Genomic DNA, 8634 nt, shown 5'->3' with positions numbered 1-8634 from the left:
TCTCAAAAAGATTCACAAGGACATTCTGCAGGGTGCACACTATCAGAGGGCTCTTCTCCATTGCTTTTCCATGTTTCTTTGGGGCCCTTTAATGTTCGTGTTCCGTGGAACTCTTCCCTTTTTGGGGCTCATCAAGCCATCTCATCCAAGCCCATAGCTTTGATGCCACCCTAGCTCCTTCATATGACGATGACCAGGATCTGTCTTTTTGCCCTTTCTTCCCTCGTCCTCCAACTTGTGGCCATATCCAAGTGGAGTTCCCACCTACCTAACAAATGAGGACACTTTGCGTTGTTGCTGATCAGCCTGCTGCTCTATCATGGTCCTGTTTTCAATCCACCTTTTTGACTGAGTCAGGAAGAGTCCCTCAAAGTTGTCAGGCACATGCTGATTCCTTCGGCCACTTTTCCAATTCCTGTGATTCACATAGAGGAGCAAATCTTACTGCCCAATCTTGTAGCTGAAGTTTTACTTCCTCTCTAGAAGCTTCGACATTATCCTCCCATCAACACCACACCCAATTTGATATTTCCCTTGCATTCCCACTCTACTTTCTACATAGCTGTTACCACATTTGTCCATTGCATTGTAATTTTTTGTTTACATCACTGTCTACCTCTTTAGACTGAATTTCTACAAAGTTGACCCATTACTTATTTAATCTAAGAAGTAAGCACTCTTTAAATATTTGTTGAATGAACAAATGATTGCACGTTATAGGGAGAAATATGAAGGCAGGAATACCAGAGAGGAGGCTAACAGCATTGTGTGGACGAGTCAGATGGGGAAAGACAATACAGCATGATTTCACTGCTGTGTGGAAAATAAACAAAATAAATGAACAAACAAAACAAAAACAAACTCTTAAGCTATAAAGACAAAATGATGTTTACCAAAAGGGAAGAGGCAGGAGTAAGGAATCAGCTAAAAGAGGTCAATTATATGGTAGAACATGGAAACCAGTCTTTAGCGGGGATCATAGAGTAGTATGTATTGATGTCTAATTATAATGCTGTATACCTGAAGCCTATATAATGTTATAAACCAACATTGATTAAAAAGAAAAAACAATCCATAAGTGGCTGAAGTAGGGCATTGGTCATATAGTTGGTAGGGTGGGGATAAATTAGAAATGTTTGTGGACTTGGTGCCTAATTAGGTTTTGGAAGAGAAAGAGAAGTCAAAGATAACACCAGAGTTTCCTATTTGAGGCAGCGGACATCATGGGGCACTGACCAAGAGAAAAAATACAGCAAGTTTGTGGGGAAGATAGAGTGTTCAGTCTTGGTATGAGAGACTGTGATATTATCCAATTGTGTCATTCCAATGATGGTTGAAAATTAGGATAAGGGGTAGAAATGGATATCTCCCCTAGAAGTTTTGACATTGATACATACAGGCAGCAGTGAAGGTCATGGTTATGGATGAGTGAATGGTGGAAAGTGTGCCAAATATTTCCTGTTCTCTTTCCAGTACACGGTCGGGTGGCTTTTCCGAGACTCCTTGTGCTCAGGATGAGCTGCTTGACACATTCTGCTCATGAATTGTGAGCACAGCATTTACCTGCTGATGCAAGACCTTCCAGAACCATTTTTCTCCTTGCCATGGCAATCAAGAATGTTCCAGAGAGTAGATGTGCTAGCAGTCTTGATCTGCTAGCAGACTCTCTCAGGGAGAGTCTGAAGTAGAATAGAGTCCATCCACCTCATGATGGATATTTAAAGTGAGTGAGAATTAAACCTTGGTTATTTTAATCCACTGAGATTTGAGAGTTTTACTGGTTACCTGAGCAGAGCTTTGTTGCTTCTGACAGATGTGAATGAGAAGGGAAGAAAGAAAGCTGTGTGATCATGAGGCTATTTTGCTTGCAAGAGAGACCCATCACCACCTTAATTAAAAAAGTGGAAGCAGGGGTATTTACATAGAGATAAAATAGCTGTTAAGAACCAAGTTACCTCTAAAAAATAAGCTGTTTTCATTTCTTTCCTGTTGTATCTCTGTTCTTTATCTTTTTGAACTGTTCTCACATGACTGACTGCTAATTGATCCTCTTCTTATCCTCTAATCCACATTTCAGAGGAGTATAATCCAGTTGCAAGAGCTCCTAGCTATGAGCCATGTCATGGCTGCCAGCCAGCCTGTGCTTTGACCCCTCTTTTGTCAGCTGCCCATCCATCAGGTCCAAACAATGCCACCCCAATGCAGAGCACCACCTAGCTCTCTTGAACATGAGATCTCTGGTCTTGGCAATGAAAACTATAATGAGACATTTGCATTCTTGTCCCCCCACAATTTGTTTTTCACAGAATTGTGAAAGTTACATTTTTCAAATGGAAATTAGAGATCTTAACCTAAAAACACACCAAGGTCCCACCCCTAACCTAAATGCTCCTCTTGCATTAGCAAAAACACCCTGGCTTACAAAGTCTCTGTGATCTAGCCTCCACCTACTATTCCTACCTCTTCTCCTACCAGTCTTCCTCCAGCCACACTGGCCTCCTCTCTCTCCCTTGCATGAATCCACCTGGTTTTATGTCAGACTATTTTTATCTGCCCTGGCTGATCTCTCCTGTTTGTCACCATGTCGCTAGGACTTGGAAAGCTTTCTCATTATTCCCTTCTCCAGCATATTCACTTTAAGCTCTACTGCCATCACCTTGGAGATGATTGCACCCAAAGCCTTCACCTGAAGGACTGCCCTCTCTGGACTGCCCTCTCTAAGTCAGAAGCATGGTATACTTTTCTTTATTGCACTATCATCATGCAAAATTGCCTTTTATGGTTATTGCTCTACTGTCTTATGTAAAAAGAAGGAAAGCACCTAGAAAATGGGTATCTTTTCTGTCTTGTGATCCCCTGTATTCCATAGAATAGTCCCTGGCACACTGAATGTTTGTAAGTGAGCAAAGGCAGTTGTAGGCAGTGTGCTGTTGTGCTCGGTGTTCTCTTCTGCTCCTTCACCCAGCTTCATTCTCTATCTTCCGTGCCTGGCTAAATCTCTCAGGAGGCTGACCTTTAAGAATTTGCATAATCTAGCCTCTGTCATGTTCTGGATTTCCAGACAGGTTTGACAAATGAAGGCACCAAAAGAAAACTGGAAGAGAGGTGTGACAGGTAGTCAGGGTTTTTATCTCTTCCCAACCCAGCTTCCCTGTGATTCTGGCAGTGACTGAATTCTTCCATGGGTACCGTTCCTGTGGAGGGCCTCCGTAGCAAGATCCCAGCTCCGTCCCAGCTCTCTTAATGGTTTCCTGATGCTTGTAATACTTCCTTGGTTGGATTACCTTTCCTGTACCTGTGGTTTCTGGCTGAAAACTTGACTGACACAGGTGAACAGGTCAGAGGCTGATGAGTTCAGTATAACCAATGCTTGAGTTAGCATCACTTACCCAAGGCTACACCAAGAAAGTGATAGATCTAGATTTCAAATTCAAAGGAACTTCGGGGATTATGAGGAAATCAGGAGCAACTGTTGTACTGGAGCCCAAAAAAGAAAGAATTTAAGAAGGGAAGGTCAAGAGCGCCCAGTGTAGCAAATGGTTCAGGATGAGAAGACCAGTAGGCATATCTACTTTCAGGCCACTAGGCCACTAGACCTGGAAGTGCTCAAGGAAAGTGCTTGCAGTGAAAAGCAAATTGCCAGGGTTTGAGAATGATTGAAAAGTGAGTATAAAAGAATGGGTTTAGACAGCATTTTGATTATCTTAACAGAAAGGAAAAAAGAGATGGGTGACAGCTAGGAGGTAATACACAGTGAAGAAAATAGGGGTATTGTGAAATGTTCCACAAGTTGAAGTTAAGAATTCCGGAGATAGTAAAGGGTTAAAGAACAGAAAGGAAAAAAAAAAGAAAGAAAGAAAAAGGCAATGAAACCAGGTTCTGAAGAAGCAAGGGAAGGGGGTAAGATTAAAGATCTGGGAAAGGATTAGAATCAAGAGATAATTCTTCCTCTGAGGTTCAAAGAAGTAGAAATGAAGGCAAATTTGCCAGTGCTCATTTCTAACTGTAATAGAATCTGTCATTGAAGGGGTTATTTAATGTATCTGGGGAGATGGAAATAGTTTTCCTCTCCCCTTTGATAGTCTAGGGCATGATTTCTTCAAATTTCCCTGATCTTAGCTTAAGTGCTGGTCTATCTTCTGCGTTCATCATATGTCAGTCATACAATGGATCCATTTTTTCAGCCTTATCATTTTAGTCTTTCCACTGTGCCTGTCATTTGGATACCTTGCTTCATTAATATCAGCAAAGACTGGGGACAGGGTAGAAGAAGGAATCCAATCAAACACCATTAACTAATCACATTTAAATGCAAAATGGGAAGATGCTATTAAAAACTAATTCAATGGTAAATTACTCAGCTAGCTCTAAATTTAATCTATTTTATAACTATGGATTTCTATGGACTATACAATATTGCCTTTACCTAAATTTAAATCCTAAATGATAAGTACATTTTAAAATATGCATTTGCAGCTAACAGTTATAATTAGTTTGCTTTGATTTATTATTATTCATGCAAATTTCTTCTCACACACAATTAGAAGTTTCTTCAGTGTCTGGTGGTCTGTAATGTTTTTGTCTTTATCTCCAATTTACATCTTTGATTGGCATGTTTGGGAGGAAATATTGGGGCTCTGGGATCAAAATTAGAATGTGGCTTATTTTATAATAGGGTTCCAGAGGACCTGACCTCTTCTTGAAACTCTGTTCCAAATAAGCATGCATACCACAAATCCTTCAGCAATCATTTCTGCAGCCAGGAAGTTAACTAAGTGTTCTGCAACAATTGGTAGTATCAGAGCAGTGCTGTGATTCAGTGGCCCTCCAGCTAGAAAGGCAAATAGTTTGAACACATTTTGGAACACTTTACAGAAGATAAGTGCCTTCTCTTTCTGAAGATATATAATTTAAATGAGTATATCCGGCCCCTGTATGAAGTTGCTATTTCAATGCTAGCAGCTAGTTCTTTCTGAATGATGTATTTATTCAATAAGAGCACAGTGAGGATATATATTTTGCTAGACTCCCTTTAGAATATAAAGATGAATTAAAGGCTTTGACTGCCTGTGGGAAGTATAGTCTAATTGTAACGAGGTAACAATAACGTTATTACAAATGTGTGATGAGTACATGGAGTGGTACTAAGAGCTTCAGGATTGCAGGGCAAAGGAAGTGATTGCTGATGGGGTGGCCATTTCCTAGGATTGCACCTGTTCCTGGGTGACATTGAACTAGAAACTTGGAACTAAAGGCTTCCTAATTGTGAATATACCAGTCTTCTAGAGCTCCCTCTGCCCAACATTGCAATTGTGGTGTGAAATGTGAAATCTCATCCAGCCTTCACCTGCCATCAGTAGCTTACACACCTGTCCATCCTCTACCACATACACCTCCGGGTCCACTCTCATCTTTCATTGCTCTTCATTACGTATTTGACCCAGAAGAAGTGGGTCTTGACAGAGGTGGCAGGTCAGGATTAGTGGAGAAAGGGGGAACTCCTATAAGTTAAAGAACTGTGTAGCTAATTATTATTTGCAGTATGAAAAAGGAAAATTTACAGGCTGACTCTGTAGATGGAACTTCCAGTTCAGAAAGTCAAAAGAATAGGCGTTTTCTATTCCAGTCATTTCAATTTGTGGAAAACAGATCTCAGTGTTCAATTAGAAAACTGAAGTTCTCTCATGATAGGTGAAACTGTACACACACATATATATATATCTTATGTAATATTTAGGATATTAAGGAGAAAAATGAGCATAAAATATTCCCTTTAAATTTCTGTTTAGAAAGTAAGAAAAAAGGAAAATTCAGGATATCATCCTGCCAATGAACTTTACTTCCTAGTATAGAAATATGATTAGAGACTGGTAATTACTGTTTCCACAGAGCAAATCCCTTATTTTTAGACATGCTTCCAATATACATTATGCTTTCCAACATACATTAACGACTCAAGGTTTTTCACCTCTTCTCATAAATCAAGACTGAAAAAAGTATATGAATAGAGAGTATTTTTTGAATTTGAATTTGTATTCACATCAAGGTTATTTCATATATTAGGTCTGAGGAAGGGGGGGGAAGGCATATTTGCTTCTCTCCAGCCATAATTTGATCCTTCTGGCTGATAACTTCACATTTCTTTATAATATTCCCTTTTAAATTTGTGCTGTCAGCTGAAGAGGAAGAAGATGGGAATTCCTCAAGGAAAAGACTTAACAGAAAGTTTAGCATCTTCATTTAAAAGGAGTTTTAAGGAAAATAAAAGAACAGGAGGAGTAGCAGGCTGCTGCTAAAATACCAAATTAAATATTACCTAATAATTACTTGTTGGGAACATCTACTCTGATCCCCAAATTTTAAAGGACATATAGAGGGTGAGTGTCTGCACTCATAGGTCCATCTTCTAGGGTGAGAGGCAAAAAAAACAGTAGTCCTGAGTTTACCTACCATGATGGCAGAAAAAGCATTGCAGCGAAGGTGATATTTGAGCTGGGAGTTGGAAGCTGAGTATTGACTTATTTATAGATTGCTCATTCCAAAGGGATTTAAGGTGCGCTGTAGTTGGTGACCAGACTGTGGAAGAGTAGACAGCATTTCAGACACAGCCTCAAGGCATGGAAGTATAGAGGACATGATATGTTTGGGAAGCAGTGAGAAGACCTGAGGACAGAGGCACAGGGTACATGTGTGAACCTGGGCAAGCAAGCAGATAGGGTCACCACCAGTGCCTCTTGCTTCCTTTAGCAGTAGTTTTCAAATTTGAACTTGCGTTATGAGTCAGATCCTAGGGAGGGGCAGTGGGGCTTTTAAAAGCACAGATCATGTCACTGGGTTCCCTCTCCAGAGAATTTGGTTTTGCATATCTTGGGTAGGGAGAGACAAGAATTTGCATTGTTTCCCCCCACAAATTTTTTAGTGATGTTGATGTGCCTGGTTTGGGAACTACACTTTCATAATGCCTTTTCTGGAGTTTAGATTTTACCTTAGAGCCAGTTTGGGAGTGCCACAAATTATTATAACTCAAGAAATAACCAGATTTGATGTATTAATGGAATTATGAAAAGACTCAGAGAGAAATCACTTGGTGGATTATTTCTTATGGTCAGAGACAAAGTAAATGGGCTTCAACCTATTTGTGGCAAGATGAAATAGACGAGAATGTCTAGAGGCATAATCAAGATTACTTGGGAAGACTGACTATGAGGGAAGAGGGAAAGGGAAGGTATCTCAGCATGCCAAAATTATGTTCTGTGATGTGTGTTCCAAGAACTTATGCTACCAGTAGGGAAAATGGGTTCCAGCAAATCACATCACTTTCTTGACAGTATTGCAGGTTAGGCAATTACAAACTAAAAAAGTTGGTTCCGGGGCCTCCCCTGGTGGTGCAGCAGTTGAACGCTGGGCTGCAAAGCTGCCCGCAGCCTCTGCAGCGCTGGTTCGATACCTGGCTGCTGGGCGAGGGTCCCACATGGAGTGACAGACCTCTCCTGCCGCACCCTCTGCTCCTTTCAGCAGTGTGTTTCGTCAGTCTGCCTGCTCTGTTCCCCACTCTGGCTCTGGTGAATTCTCTCACCCTCCCGCGCTTCTGACTGTACCCAATGCTTGTATAAATCAATCAATCAATCAATCAATTAATCGATCTTTAAAAAAAAAAAAAGTTGGTTCCAGAGCTGTGGGCATTCAACAGTCACACTTCAAAATTGTGTAAGGAAGTCACTAAGACAACTATGGCAGTGTCTGGTCTTCGAAGAAAACCCCATTTAAGAGCACAGTTGACCCACTGTGCCCACTCTGAGTATCAGAACCTTGGCTGTAAGCATCAGATGTGGTCTTTCCAGTCTCATGATAATCTTAATAACCATAGGAGTTCCCTCCAATACCTAGGACTTTGCAGATACAACATCAAGGGTAAATTGAGACTGAAACCACACAGTAGCAAGAGAGGTGTGTCTGAGTACCTTGATCCTGATTCTATTAAAGGATAATAACATGCAGCGAGGTTTTGATTTTAATTTTAAGCTTCTCCTCCTAGCAATTATTGAATCCTTAGTCAAGTAATCCTGAGGAACTGTTCTGTCAGCTCGCTCTTTGAAAGAACATCTTTTTTGATGTTCTGAAGATGTCCAGGTTCTCTGACTCTTTATTTGTGTTTTTTGTTGTTCTTCTCTCTTGTTAAACTGTTGGGATGGCCAGCAACTTGTATAAACCTTTATTTACCTTTTCGCAATATTTGAATATTTTTATTAATATACTCTGCCAATAGCATTTATAAAGAGGCTGCTTCATTTGTTTCATTTTTATTTTCTCATTGCTAAACACTTTAGCTCCTCTTTGCTTTTTCAGCCATTAATCCTGGTCTTCTACAATGTAATATGATCCCTCTGTGTTTGCCTCTTAGGTGCTATATTTTGTGACTTTGGACTAGAAGACTAACTTTCAGATTGAGTCTGCACTGAAAACAAATCCCTCCCTTAGAAATGTTGCCCTTCTTTAAACAACATTAAACACAGCCTTTGACCTCAGCCTCTCAGGAACCTTTTCTGATTCACTATTTTGTGTGCACAAATTATGTGGGAAACAAGCTTCATTATATACTTGGTCATTGTTGAAGTGAAAGGAATTTAATAATAA

Source organism: Talpa europaea (genome assembly GCF_964194135.1).
Source record: "Talpa europaea genome assembly, chromosome: 3".
Taxonomy (NCBI): Eukaryota; Metazoa; Chordata; class Mammalia; order Eulipotyphla; family Talpidae; genus Talpa; species Talpa europaea.
Note: the sequence above shows the minus strand (reverse complement) of the source record.